Source organism: Bos mutus, chromosome 6, assembly GCF_027580195.1.
Source record: "Bos mutus isolate GX-2022 chromosome 6, NWIPB_WYAK_1.1, whole genome shotgun sequence".
Lineage (NCBI taxonomy): Eukaryota > Metazoa > Chordata > Mammalia > Artiodactyla > Bovidae > Bos > Bos mutus.
Window position 1 is genome coordinate 54,420,682 of NC_091622.1, and position 12,494 is coordinate 54,433,175.

The 12,494-nt window shown below is 35.1% G+C and overlaps 1 non-coding gene across 1 annotated transcript; it reads right to left on the reverse strand.

Moving 5' to 3' along the window:
- Positions 1-3,307: 3,307 nt before the first annotated feature.
- On the reverse strand, positions 3,308-3,380 carry TRNAC-ACA (transfer RNA cysteine (anticodon ACA)). The gene has a single exon. It is a non-coding gene; the product is annotated as a tRNA-Cys (tRNA).
- Positions 3,381-12,494: the final 9,114 nt, after the last annotated feature.

Consider the following 12,494-nt stretch of genomic DNA (forward strand, 5'->3'; position numbering starts at 1 on the left):
GTGTATGGTGTGAGTAATCTTCTCTTATTTGAAACATACTTTCAAGGCTAATGAAAATTTTAATAAAGTGGTAGTATATCTCAATGTCATTAAGTAAGATGACATTAAAGGAAATAAATTGTTTTGTAACTAAAATTTTAAAAATTAGAAAGCCTATGTATATTGTAAGAGATGTCAATAACGAAGACTAAAGGAAAAAGGACTGTCTCTGTAGGACTAATCAATAGAAACTCTTAGATGTAATTGAAAAACAGAGGAGCTCCTTAATTTACAGAAAGTTTGATGTGAAAGAAAGAAGAACAAAATAGTAGTATGGGTGAGGGAGTTTGTGGCTTCTCAATTAAATAATTTATATTAATTGAGATGTTCATCATAAAACTTCAAAACATTATTTTTTTTGCTTTTCAAAATCAGCATTTGTTCACATTCAATGTAATAAATTACAATATTAGTGATGAAATTTCTTGAAATACAAGTTTTAAATTAAGAAATTAATCACTGAACATACTGTGTTACAAAACTCATGGTCAGAAAGTGACATTGCATCTTTCCTTAAAAGAAGAAATTATCTTATTATTGACAAATAGACTTTTTAGAGATTTTAATTCTCTAGAGATTTTAAATCTCTAGATATTTTAATCTCTTTTTAGAGAATTTAATTTTTTAGAGATTTTAATTCTCTAGAGATTTTAATCTCTTTTTAGAGATTTAATTTTCAATAGCAGAATTGCTATTTACTAATTACAAAACTTCAGCTTCAATCCATTATGAATTTATCCCATGATCAAATATATAGTCTGTTCAAATATAGCTACTGTCAAAATGTAACCATCTATGAATTGTTTTTAACTTAATAAAATATCTAACATAATTGAAAATGGAAAGCAAAGTTTCAGGCTAACACTAAGTAACAGCTATTGACTTCTTAGTCTAGAAGCTTATTTCTCTACAAAAGCATACACATGAAAATTATATTGCTATACACTGAAACTTTAAAATTAATTTCATCTGGAATATTAGGAGCACAAAAGGACTGAGATTAAAAGAATAACTCTAAAATAGTCTTTTCCTTTGCTAATTTCATAAGTATAAAAATTCTATGATTATAATTTTTAAATTCTGATTCAGCAATGTATTTTAGATGTATGACTTTTAACAGTCCATTCAGCAACAGTTTATTCAAAAAGCAAACATGCTTGGTTAATTTTAATAGATATTATGTGAAAAGTAACAATAATTTGTGTAAGTTACATTGGGTCTCTGAATTGATACCTCTTTTCTTCGTTCTTGGCATTTTTATTGAATCTCTTTTATACTGGGAAATATTTCTCACCAAGAACATGAAATTATGTCCTAAGCATTTCATGTATTTGTATATATCCATGATGATTTGGGTTTGGCTTTTACATCTTCATGATATACATAAATATGCATATAATACCTTGTTCTAAACAGCAAATTATCTTTACATAAAGGTATCATTGCTTTGTTGAGTTACAAGGAATTGCATGTATAAATTCATCCTCATGTACTAGAGATTTTTGCTTTGTTCTTATTTTCACCTTCAAAAACCTTTAACAGGCCCAGACTTTTATTTTTAAAGGAAACTACTATCCACTATCTGCTGTTGAAAAACTAGCCTGCCAGGTCCTTATACACTGGTAACTATATTGGTTGTCATGTAAATCACAGTCACAGTTGAGTGGACTACAGGATGGGTACAGACTAGGAAAAAAAAAAGAGTGTCTGTCGTTATTTGGGCCAAATCATATTCTTTATTGTGAATAAAGGATTTGACAGTATATGATGATAAACATGCAGAAACAAAAAATATCATGGATGATACAAGGCATGATTAAAAAAGTTAAATGTTATCAAAGCTATAATTAATAAGCAGACATGAGGAAGTGAATGGAATGAAGAATGAAGTTGAATGTGATAAGATTAGAGGAGCAAATGTAGAGAGGATCTGAGGGATCAGGATGGAAATCCAAGAAACCATTTTAGAAATGTGACTTAAAGATTCAAATCTTATATATTATAGAGTCTGCCATGGGACATCACTCAGCTGGCAAACTAGACCATATATCTAATTAATTAAAATATTATTAAGTACTGATATATTTTATAGACTTGACTTTTTAAATATACATCAATTTTCTATATAATCATCTTGAAAATGAAAAAAATAATAATCTCTTTACATTTTGTTAGTTATTTGGATTAATTTAGCTGAGTTGATCTTATAATTTGATATATGCAGAACAACCGAGAAACTTGTTAGACAATACCTGTGGCTGACTTATTTCATTCCTTAAGGTCCTTTAGGCTTATATAATGGCAGAGTTTCCTTCTTTTTTAAGGCTGAATAATATCCCATTTTTTTACCATTCATTTGTCAATGGGTGCATGGGTTCTTATCACATCTTGACTATTGTGAATAGTGTTTCAGTGAACAAGAGAGGCCAGACAGCTCCTTGATATTCTTTTGTATATAAACCCATTGATTCCATTTACTTGGGAATCTAAAATAGTCAAACTCATAGAAGCAGAGAATACAATACTGGTTGACAGATATAAGGTGTTGGAGGAAGTGGGAGTTGTTTTTTTCAAAAGTATAAAGTTTCAAATATACTGATGAATTATTTATAGAGATCTGCTATACCATATCTTACCTGTAGTTACATTATAGTATTGTGTACTTCAGAATATAAGAGGGAGTTCTTATGTTCTTACACAGAAACAAACAAAAAGCTAAGGTCACAGGAGACTTTGGGAGGTGCTAGATATGTGTGTTAACTTGATTGTGCTGATGGTATCATGGATGTTTGCATATCTCCAAATTCATCAGTGGTACAGTTGTACACCTTATGAATATATACACACACACATATATATTTCATATTTCCTGTTAATATTTCAAAACAAATTCATAAGAGTCAGAGCCCAAATCTCTGTCTCATCTTTCATACCCAGTCTGTTTTCAATATGACCTCTTCTACATCTAGAATACGGTCCTTATTTGCCTGTTACTCATTTTTATTCCCAGGATTCTAGACAAAGCTTTCCAAAGAATGTACTATGGAATACTGTGCTCCATGGGAAAAAAAAGTTGTAAATAAGTAAATTTGGGAAAATTCTGATCTGATTCTGTGTATATTAGCATACTGAATCACATTAAAGTGAAATCACTCAGTTGTGTCCGACTCTTTGTGACCCCATGGACTGTAGTCCACCAGGCTTCTCTGTCCATGGGATTTTCCAGGCATGAAGACTGGGTGGGTTGCCATTTCCTTCTCCAGGAGATTTCCCTGACCCAGGGATTGAACCCGGGTCTCCTGCATTGTAGGCAGATACTTTACCGTCTGAGCCACCAGGGAAGTCACATCAGCAATATTAAATATCAAGCACATTAGCATATCAGTCTTTCAGTTCTGTTTGAATCTGAGATACCACGGACTGCAACACACCAGGGTTCCCTGTCCTTCACTGTCTCCTGGAGTTTTCTCAAACTCATGTTAATTGAGTCTATGATGCCATCTAACTATATCATCCTCAGTCACTCTCTTAATTTCCTATTCTCAATCTTTCCCAGCATCAGTATCTTTTCTAATGAGTTAGCTCTTTACATCACGTGGCCAAAGTATTGGAGCTTCATTCAGCATCAGTCCTTCCAATGAATATTCATGGTTCATTTCCTTTAGGATTGACTGGTTTAATCTCCATGTAGTTCAATTCAGTTCAGTTCTGTCGCTCAGTCGAGTCTGACTCTTTCCAACCCCATGTACAGCAGCACGCCAGGGCTCCCTCTCCATCACCAACTCCCAGAGTTTACTCAAACCCATATCCACTGAGTCACTAATGAAATCCAACTATCTCATCCTCTGTCATCCCTTTCTTCTCCCACCTTCAATCTTTCCCAGCATCAGGGTCTTTTCAAATGAGTCAGTTCTTCGCATCAAGTGGCCAAAGCACTAGAGTTTCAGCTTCAAAATCAGTCTTTCCAATGAATATTCATGACTGATTTCCTTTAGGATTGACTGTTTTCATCTCCTTGCAGTTCAAGGGACTCTGAAGAATCTTCTTCAAAACATAGGTCAAATGCATCAATAATGTGGTGCTCAGCTTTCTTTATAGTCCAACGCTCACATCCATACATGACTACTGGAAAAAAAAATAGCCTTGACTACACGGACCTTTGTTGGCAAAGTAACATCTCTGCTTTTTAATATGCTGATGAGGATGGTCATAACTTTTCTCCCAAGGAGTAATCATCTTTTAATTTCATGGCTGCAGGTACCATCTGCAGTGATTTTGGAGCCCCCCAAAATAAATTCTGCCACTATTTCTACTGTTTCTCCATCATTTGCCATGAAGTGATGGGACCAGATCCCATGATCTATGTTTTCTGAATTAGCTTTAAGCCAACTTTTTCACTCTCCTCTCATTTCCCAGCCATCTATGGTGTCGCACAGAGTCAGACACAACTGAAGCGAATTAACATGCATGTATGTATGCATTGGAGAAGGAAATGGCAACCTACTCCAGTATTCTTGCCTGGAGAATCCCAGGGACAGAGGAACCTAGTGAGCTGCTATCTGTGTGGTCGCACAGAGCCGGACACGACTGATGCGACTTAGCAGCAGTAGCAGCTTTCACTTTCATCCAGAAACTCATTAGTTTTTCTTCACTTTCTGCCATAAGGGTGGTGTCATCTGCATATCTGAGGTTATTAATATTTCTCCTGGCAATCTTGATTCAAGCTTGTGCTTCACCCAGGCCAGCATTTCTCATATGTACTCTGCATATAAGTTAAATAAGCAGGGTGACAATATACAGCATTGACGTACTCCTTTTCCTATTTGGAACCAGTCAGTTGTTCCATGTCCAGTTCTGACTGTTGCTTTCTGACTTGCATACAGGTTTCTCAAGTGGCAGGTCAGGTGGTCTGGTATTCGCATCTCTTTCAGATTTTGCCACAATTTATTGTGATCCACACAGTCAAAGGCTTTGGCATAGTCAATAAAGCAGAAATAGATGTTTTTCTGGAACTCTCTTGCTTTTTCAGTGATCCAGCAGATGGCAAATTGATCTCTGGTTCCTCTGCCTTTTCTAAAACCAGCTTGAACATCTGGAAGTTCATGGTTCATGTATTTCTGAAGCCTGGCTTGGAAAATTTTGAGCATTACTTTACTAGCATGTGAGATGAGTGCAATTATGTGGTAGTTTAAGCATTCTTTGGCATTGCCTTTCTTTGGGATTGAAATGAAAAGTGCCCTTTTCCAGTCCTGTGGCCACAGCTGAGTTTTCCAAAATTTCTGGCATATTCACTGCAGCACTTTCACAGCATCATCTTTTAGTATTTGAAATAGCTCGACTAGAATACCATCACTTCCACTAGCTTTGTTCACAGTGATTCTTCCTAAGGCCGACTTGACTTCACATTCCAGGTGTCTGGCTTTAGGTGATTGATCACACCATCATGACTATCTGTGTCGTGAAGATTTTTTTTGCACAGTTTTTCTGTGTATTCTTGCCACCTCTTCTTAATATCTTCTGCTTCTGTTAGGTCTGTGTAATTTAATTTCTGTCCTTTATTGAGCCCATCTTTGCATGAAATATTCCCTTGGTATCTCTAATTTTCTTGAAGAGATATCTAGTCTTTACCATTCTATTGTTTTTCCTCTATTTCCTTGAACTGATCACTGAGTAAGATTTTCTTATCTCTCCTTGCTCTTTTTTGGAACTCTCCATTCAAATGGGTATATTTTTCCTTTTCTCCTTTGCTTTTCACTTCTCTTCTTTTCACAGCTATTTGTAAGGCCTCCTCAGTTAGCTATTTTGCTTTTGAGCATTTCTTTTTCTTGGGGATGGTCTTGCTCCCTGTCTCCTGTACAGTGTCATGAACCTCTGTCCATAGTTCATCAGGCACTCAGTCTATCAGATCTAGCCCCTTAAATCTATTTGTCACTTCTACTGTATAATGGTAAGGGGTTTGATTTAGGTCATACCTGAATGGTCTAGTTGTTTTCCCTACTTTCTTCTGTTATATCTGAATTTTGCAATAAGGAGTTCATGATCTTAGCCACAGTCAACTCCCAGTCTTGTTTTTGCTGACTGTATAGAGCTTCTACATCTTTGGCTAAAAAGAATATAATCAATTTGATTTCATTGTTGACCATCTGGTGATATCCTTGTGTAGTCTTGTATTTTGGAAGAGGGTATTTTCTATGATCAGTGCATTCTCCTGTCAAAACTCTTTACCCTGCTTCATTCTGTACTCCAAGGCCAAATTTGTCTGTTACTCTAGGTGTTTCTTCTACTTTTGCATTCCAGTCCCCTATTATGAAAAGGACATCGTTTTGGGTATTAGTTCTAAAAGGCCTTGTGGGTCTTCATAGAACCGTTCAACTTCAACTTCCTCAGCATTACTGGTCAGGGCATAGACTTGGATTACTTTGTTATTGAATGGTTTGCCTTGGAAATGAACAAAGATCATTCTGTCGTTTTTGAGATTGCATCCAACTAGTGCATGTCAGACTCTTTTGTTGACTATGATGTATACTCCATTTCTTCTAAGGGATTCTTGCCCACAGTAGTAGATCTAATGGTTGTCTGAGTTAAATTACCCATTCCAGTCCATTTTAGTTCACTAATTCCTAAAATGTTGATGTTCACTCTTGCCATCTCCTGTTTGATTACTTCCTATTTGCCTTGATTCATGGACTAATATTCCATGTTCTTATGCAATATTGCTCTTTACAGCATTGTGCAAGGAACTCTCAAAAGTATTCCCCATTACCACAGTTCGAAAGCATCAATTATTTGGCACTCAGCCTTCTTTATTGTCCAACTCTCACATCTGTACGTGACTATTATAAAAACTATAGCTTGCTATGGGCCTTTGTTGGCAAAGTGATGTCTCTGTTTTTTTAATACAGTGTCTAGGTTTGTTATAGCTTTTCTTCCAAGGAGCAATTAGAATATTAAACACCACAAAAACATTTTCAATCAGTGTATATTTATAAATTTAAGGACCTAATGTATCATCACTGTTTTTGACCATAGAACCATTTCATTCTACAAAATAATATTAATATATAATAAACTGTTTCCCTTGAAACACTAGGCAATGAAAAAATTAAAACATATTCTTTTAAATTATATGTGTCTGTAAACATTGTATACAGGAGGATAGTATTGAAGGATTCTGCCTATGTTTTTTTAATTCATCATCAATAGACTTAATAACTTAAAAGTATTTTCCATCTGCCTCTACATGCCATTCATAAATAAAAATATTTACTTACATTCTATATTTACTAGCGTGTTGGAAATTACATACATTAAAGGAACTATGTCTCATTCCTGAAATCTGATTAAAAAAATAAAAAATAATAAGTTGTGAATGGCTTAGGCATTGACCTCTTATAAATGAGGAAACTAGGGGAAAATTACCATAATTTTAATGACTTGCCTTGACATTTTAGCCACAAATACGATGCTCATGGAAACCAATACTGAATACATGCATTTTGAAGTTTAGAATGTCTTCTGAGGTTTTTATTCTTATAATTTTATCTTTATATTTTTATAATCTTATGATCTCAGATAAGTAAGTTAACTTCTCTGTGTGTCAGTTGCTTCATCTGCCAAATGGTAATTTTAATATTACTTTTCCTAGAATTGTGAAAACTAAATGAAACAATCCATTAAATGTTTTTTGGAATAATGCCTAGTACATAGTAAGCACTTGATAGATATTACATTATAATAATAAAGGTTAATTTGAAAAGTTTACTAGAAGCACCTTAATTCAAATATTTATTTGAGATAAGACTGGAAATTATAATTTTATGTTTATTTTAACATATACATAGTGAACAACATCACTTCCCATGAATAATCAGACAAATATATTCCAAATAAAATTATCAATTGCAACTGTCCCTTCAGGGATCAGAGAGTAACAGTCACCTTCTTTAAAAGTGACACTTGCCATATTAGAACTTGGTGCAAGAGACTATAAGGGATTTACCATTCTGCTCTAATTCAATGTTAAGTTTAATAAGACAATATTTCAGTACTCCATCCTTCAGTAGAAAGGCTATAATAATATTGGATATATGTCTTGCAGTATATTACAATGCCTTCATCATATAAAACAAGTTATATACAAAAGCTGTATGTTACAAAATATTAAAATAAAAAATAAATATCATTCCTTCCTTTAGGAAACAATATCACTGTTAGAATACTTGAACATAAATGTGGTTTGAGTTTATATGCAGTCGGGGATTACAAGTTTAGCAAAAAGAAAATTTAAATCAAGATGATTCTGCTCGGAGGCTTCTATTGTGTCTCTTTCTAATTTGATAATCAGGTTACATGATTCATGATCTTTAACAGTTTTCTTCCAGGAGAAATATTATACAATACTTTGAAACTAATCTATACATTCTGAAGCTTTTGTTTTTTTGTCATTCACTTGCTTGCTTTGTAATACTGTAAATACCTAAATCAAAACATTGCTACAGATATATTGTGTATGACAACTACATTTGTCACTATAGTATACTGGAGATGACTACTTTGGGGCTGAGTGAAGAAATCACTTTCTTTTTCCATTTGCCGATGAGTAAATGAGTGGTTGTTAATAGGCAGTATGGTTAATGATTTATATATGGTTTTTGTTGTTGTTGTTTAGTTGCTAAACCATGCCCAACTCTCCTGCAACTCTGTGGATTGTAACCCATCAGGCTCCTCTGTACATGGAATTTTCCAGGCAGGAATACTGGAATATAGAATCTCTGTCTCAATGGACTTGAATGTGAGCAAACTCTGGGACATAGTGAAGGACAAGGAAGCCTGGTGTGCTGCAGTCAGTGGGGTCACAAAGAGTCAGAGAGGACTTAGAGACTGAATAACAAAAATACTGGATTGGGTTCCCATTTCTTTCTTCAGGGGATCTTTTGACCCAGGGTTCAAACCCACGACCCCTGCATTAGAATGACCCAATTGACTCATTCACACTGAACCACCTAGGAAGCCCCATATGCTTTAGAAGCCATGTGTTTTAGAAGCTTCTAAAAACATAAGAGTGAAATCAATTGTCAACAAAATATAACAGCTATGTTATGGAGTAAGTGGGATACTATATAGCTTGAGAGACTGTTGCTTGTGCCAAGAGATCAGTTCTTTCCTGTTTGAAATAAAATATGCTATTGGATTTAACAGACTAAAATAAATAGGCATAAATAGAGATCAAAGAATCAGCAGGGTTACTTGTTTCTCCCCAAGCATATGAATATTATTGCCCTTATGATAGACATCTATTAATATTTTGGATCTCCAATACTGGTGTAAATTGTAAACATTTTTGGAATTCTTTCTACAGATACAGATTTGAGGACTCCACTATCAGAGATTCCTATCAGTCGGTCTTGACTGAAGTCAAGATATGTGATATGTTTAAGAGCTGCATGAGGACATGATGCTAACTAGTTGAGGTTTACATGTAGGTAGTATCACTAGTAAACAGAGGGTACAGAAAATAAAGCTGATAGATGCAAAAAGTATCCTAGGGAAAGAAGCTGCTACAAAAAATAGGAAATGCTTCCATGGTGGAAACACATTTGTTATGTAGCCTTACTACTCAAAGTGGCATCAGATCAAAAGAACAGTAGCATCTGCTCACCAGAAAGCATTTTGAAAATGCCCAATCTCAAATCCAACATGTGTCTTCCTGAAGCCAAATCTGAATTTTAATAAAATCCTCAGATAGCATATTAATGTTTAAAAAAAACTGAAATAAAAGGAACAGAAAACGTACATCTGCTCTGACATTCTACTTTTGATTGGGAAAATATGAGGTCCTGTAATGTAATTTCTGCACATTTATTTAATGTGATTCCTGCCATTATACGTGTGCCATTTGATTTTTGCTTGTTTATTGGCAGCATATTTTATTCCTGAAACATTAACATTTATTAATTTGAATACATTGGAAAAGAATTAATGCACATTTATCTTCAGGTGAAAAAATGAAATATGCTTGTCAATAGAAGGACAGTCTATCAAAATTTATAAGACATGGAGGAAAAACTAAACTCCTGTTCCCCTAATATTAGCTTTTTATTTGATAACTCAGTGCACTAAATAGTAAAAATTCATTGTCTTTAAATCTATCAGATTTCAGTTAAAACTCATGTAGCATTAATGTATAGATCAGAAAGCTGGTAAACTGACTGTCGTTGGTGAGCAAAAGCCTAGAAATAGTAACAGATTGCTCTTGGATTTTTAGGCCTTCAGCTACATATTCTGCTCACGGAAAGATTAACTTCCTCTAGAATTCCATCATGTTACAAAATGCCATTAACTCCTGATAGTCATAAACACATTAAATAACAACCATCGATGTTGCTTTGACAGCTCTAAAGAATTTGTATGCAGTTTTAATGACGGAGAACCTCACTCATCATAATTTCTGAGTGTAGAATTGATCCTTGGAAGAGAGGCTGATAATTTGATTGTTCTATAATGTGCTAGTGCATAATTTCAGAAAGAGAAATCATTTTCTGAAGAAACTAATTGCATGCAAATGACTCTGTTCACAAGATGTTAATAAAATTAGAAATTCATTTCAAAAATGAAGAAAAAATAGTATGAAGTAAAATGCCTTGAAGAGGTAGATGGCTAAAGAATACAATAGAGATACAATCCTGGGAAAGTGCAAGACAGAATCTATGTCAAGGAGAGGAAACGTGTGCTTTTTTTTTTTTTTAACTGTATCAAGAATACCCCGTTGTCCTTTACTTAACCTTTTAAAATCTAAATGATAATAAGAATTGTGAAAATTTCAATTCATATTGGAATTATATTGGTCTTTGTGGGAGAGAGATATCACAAAAATCTTTCCCAACAGAAAAAAGAATTCATACCATACAGCCTTTAGCTCCAAGACTGGGTTGCCTCAGGCCAAAGAACTAACAGAGTGGAAGCACAGCCTCACCCCTCAGCAGACACTAGGATTAAAGATTTACTGAGTATGGCCCCGCCCACCAGAGCAGAAGCTTGCACAAGCCTTTTATTCTTTTCCATCAGAGGGCAGACAAAAGAAGCAAGCACTATAAGCCTGCAACCTCCAGAATGAAAACTACAATCACAGAAAGCTAACCAAAAATAATTATATGGATTATAGCCTTGTGTAACTCAATGAAGCTATGAGCCATGCCATGCAGGGCCATCCAAGGTGGGCGGATGTATTGCTGATCCTGTTCATGAAGCCATATCGCACAAAGTACCCATGACCAAGTGAGTACCTCCTGATGTAGTATAAGTGATCTCAGCTGCCGCATAGTCATTATTTACAAAATGTGGGGCAAGAGCAAGAGGCCGTGGGATGAGAGAGCCTTAGCACACCATCTTGGCTAATTTGCCCTTTCCCTACAACAGGTCATGGTAGATAGTTCTGACGAAACAGTCCACCAGAGAAGGAAATGACAAACCACTTCAGCATTCTTGCCTCAAGAACCCCATGAAGAGTATGTAAAGGAAAAAATATATGACATTGAAAGATGAGCCCCACAGATAGGTAGATGTCCAATAGGCTACTGGGGAAGAACGGAGAAATAGCTCCACAAAGACTGAAGCAGCTTGGCCAAAGTGGAAGATGAAACGTGAAACCTGAGTTCTGTTCACGGAGCCAAAGAATGAATGTCTCAAACTCGCACTCATACAAGCAAAGTTTATTTTAAAGAACAGAGATATGAAGCTCACAGAATAGACACTTAGAGTGGGGGAAGAGCCCCAAAAGCCAGGGATTATGGTGGTTTTATATCTTTACTAGTATTGATCTGTATATTTTTTGTTGGCTCATGACTTTAAAATATGTTATTTTGACCAACCAGTTTGAACATCACACTGTCCAGTTTGCCATTTTTATGGCTTTTTTGGATCCCCAAGGTTCTCAATTTCTTCAGACATTGTGACGCCATCCCACGACCCTTTCTCAAGACCCCAGACCATTATTTAGGAACTAAATGTATGTTTAAGACCTAATGGTCTTTTTGGAGGTTTTTTTTTCCTTGATAAATTGGAAAGCAGTTAACACGATTGTCTTTTCGTGGAGTCCGGGTGCTCTATGAATCTCTAGATATTAATATGAATGCCCAGAAACTGAAGTAGCAAATACAGGTTTTGGCTAACAGAGCAAAAGGTTTATCTGAGAATGAAAATTGAAATCAGAAAACTAACCTATTTTCTGACCCTACACTAACTACCTAAAAATTGCTGCATCAAAATGATGCTCAGTTGTGAATGTATCTTGTGTTGAAAGCAAAGTCTGATGCTGTAAAGAACAATATTGCATAGAAACCTGGAATGTTAAGTCCATGAATCAAGGTAAGTTGGACATGGTCAAGCAGGAGATGCCAAGAGTGAACCTCGACATCTTAAGAATCAGTGAAATAAAATGGACATGAATGGGTGAATTT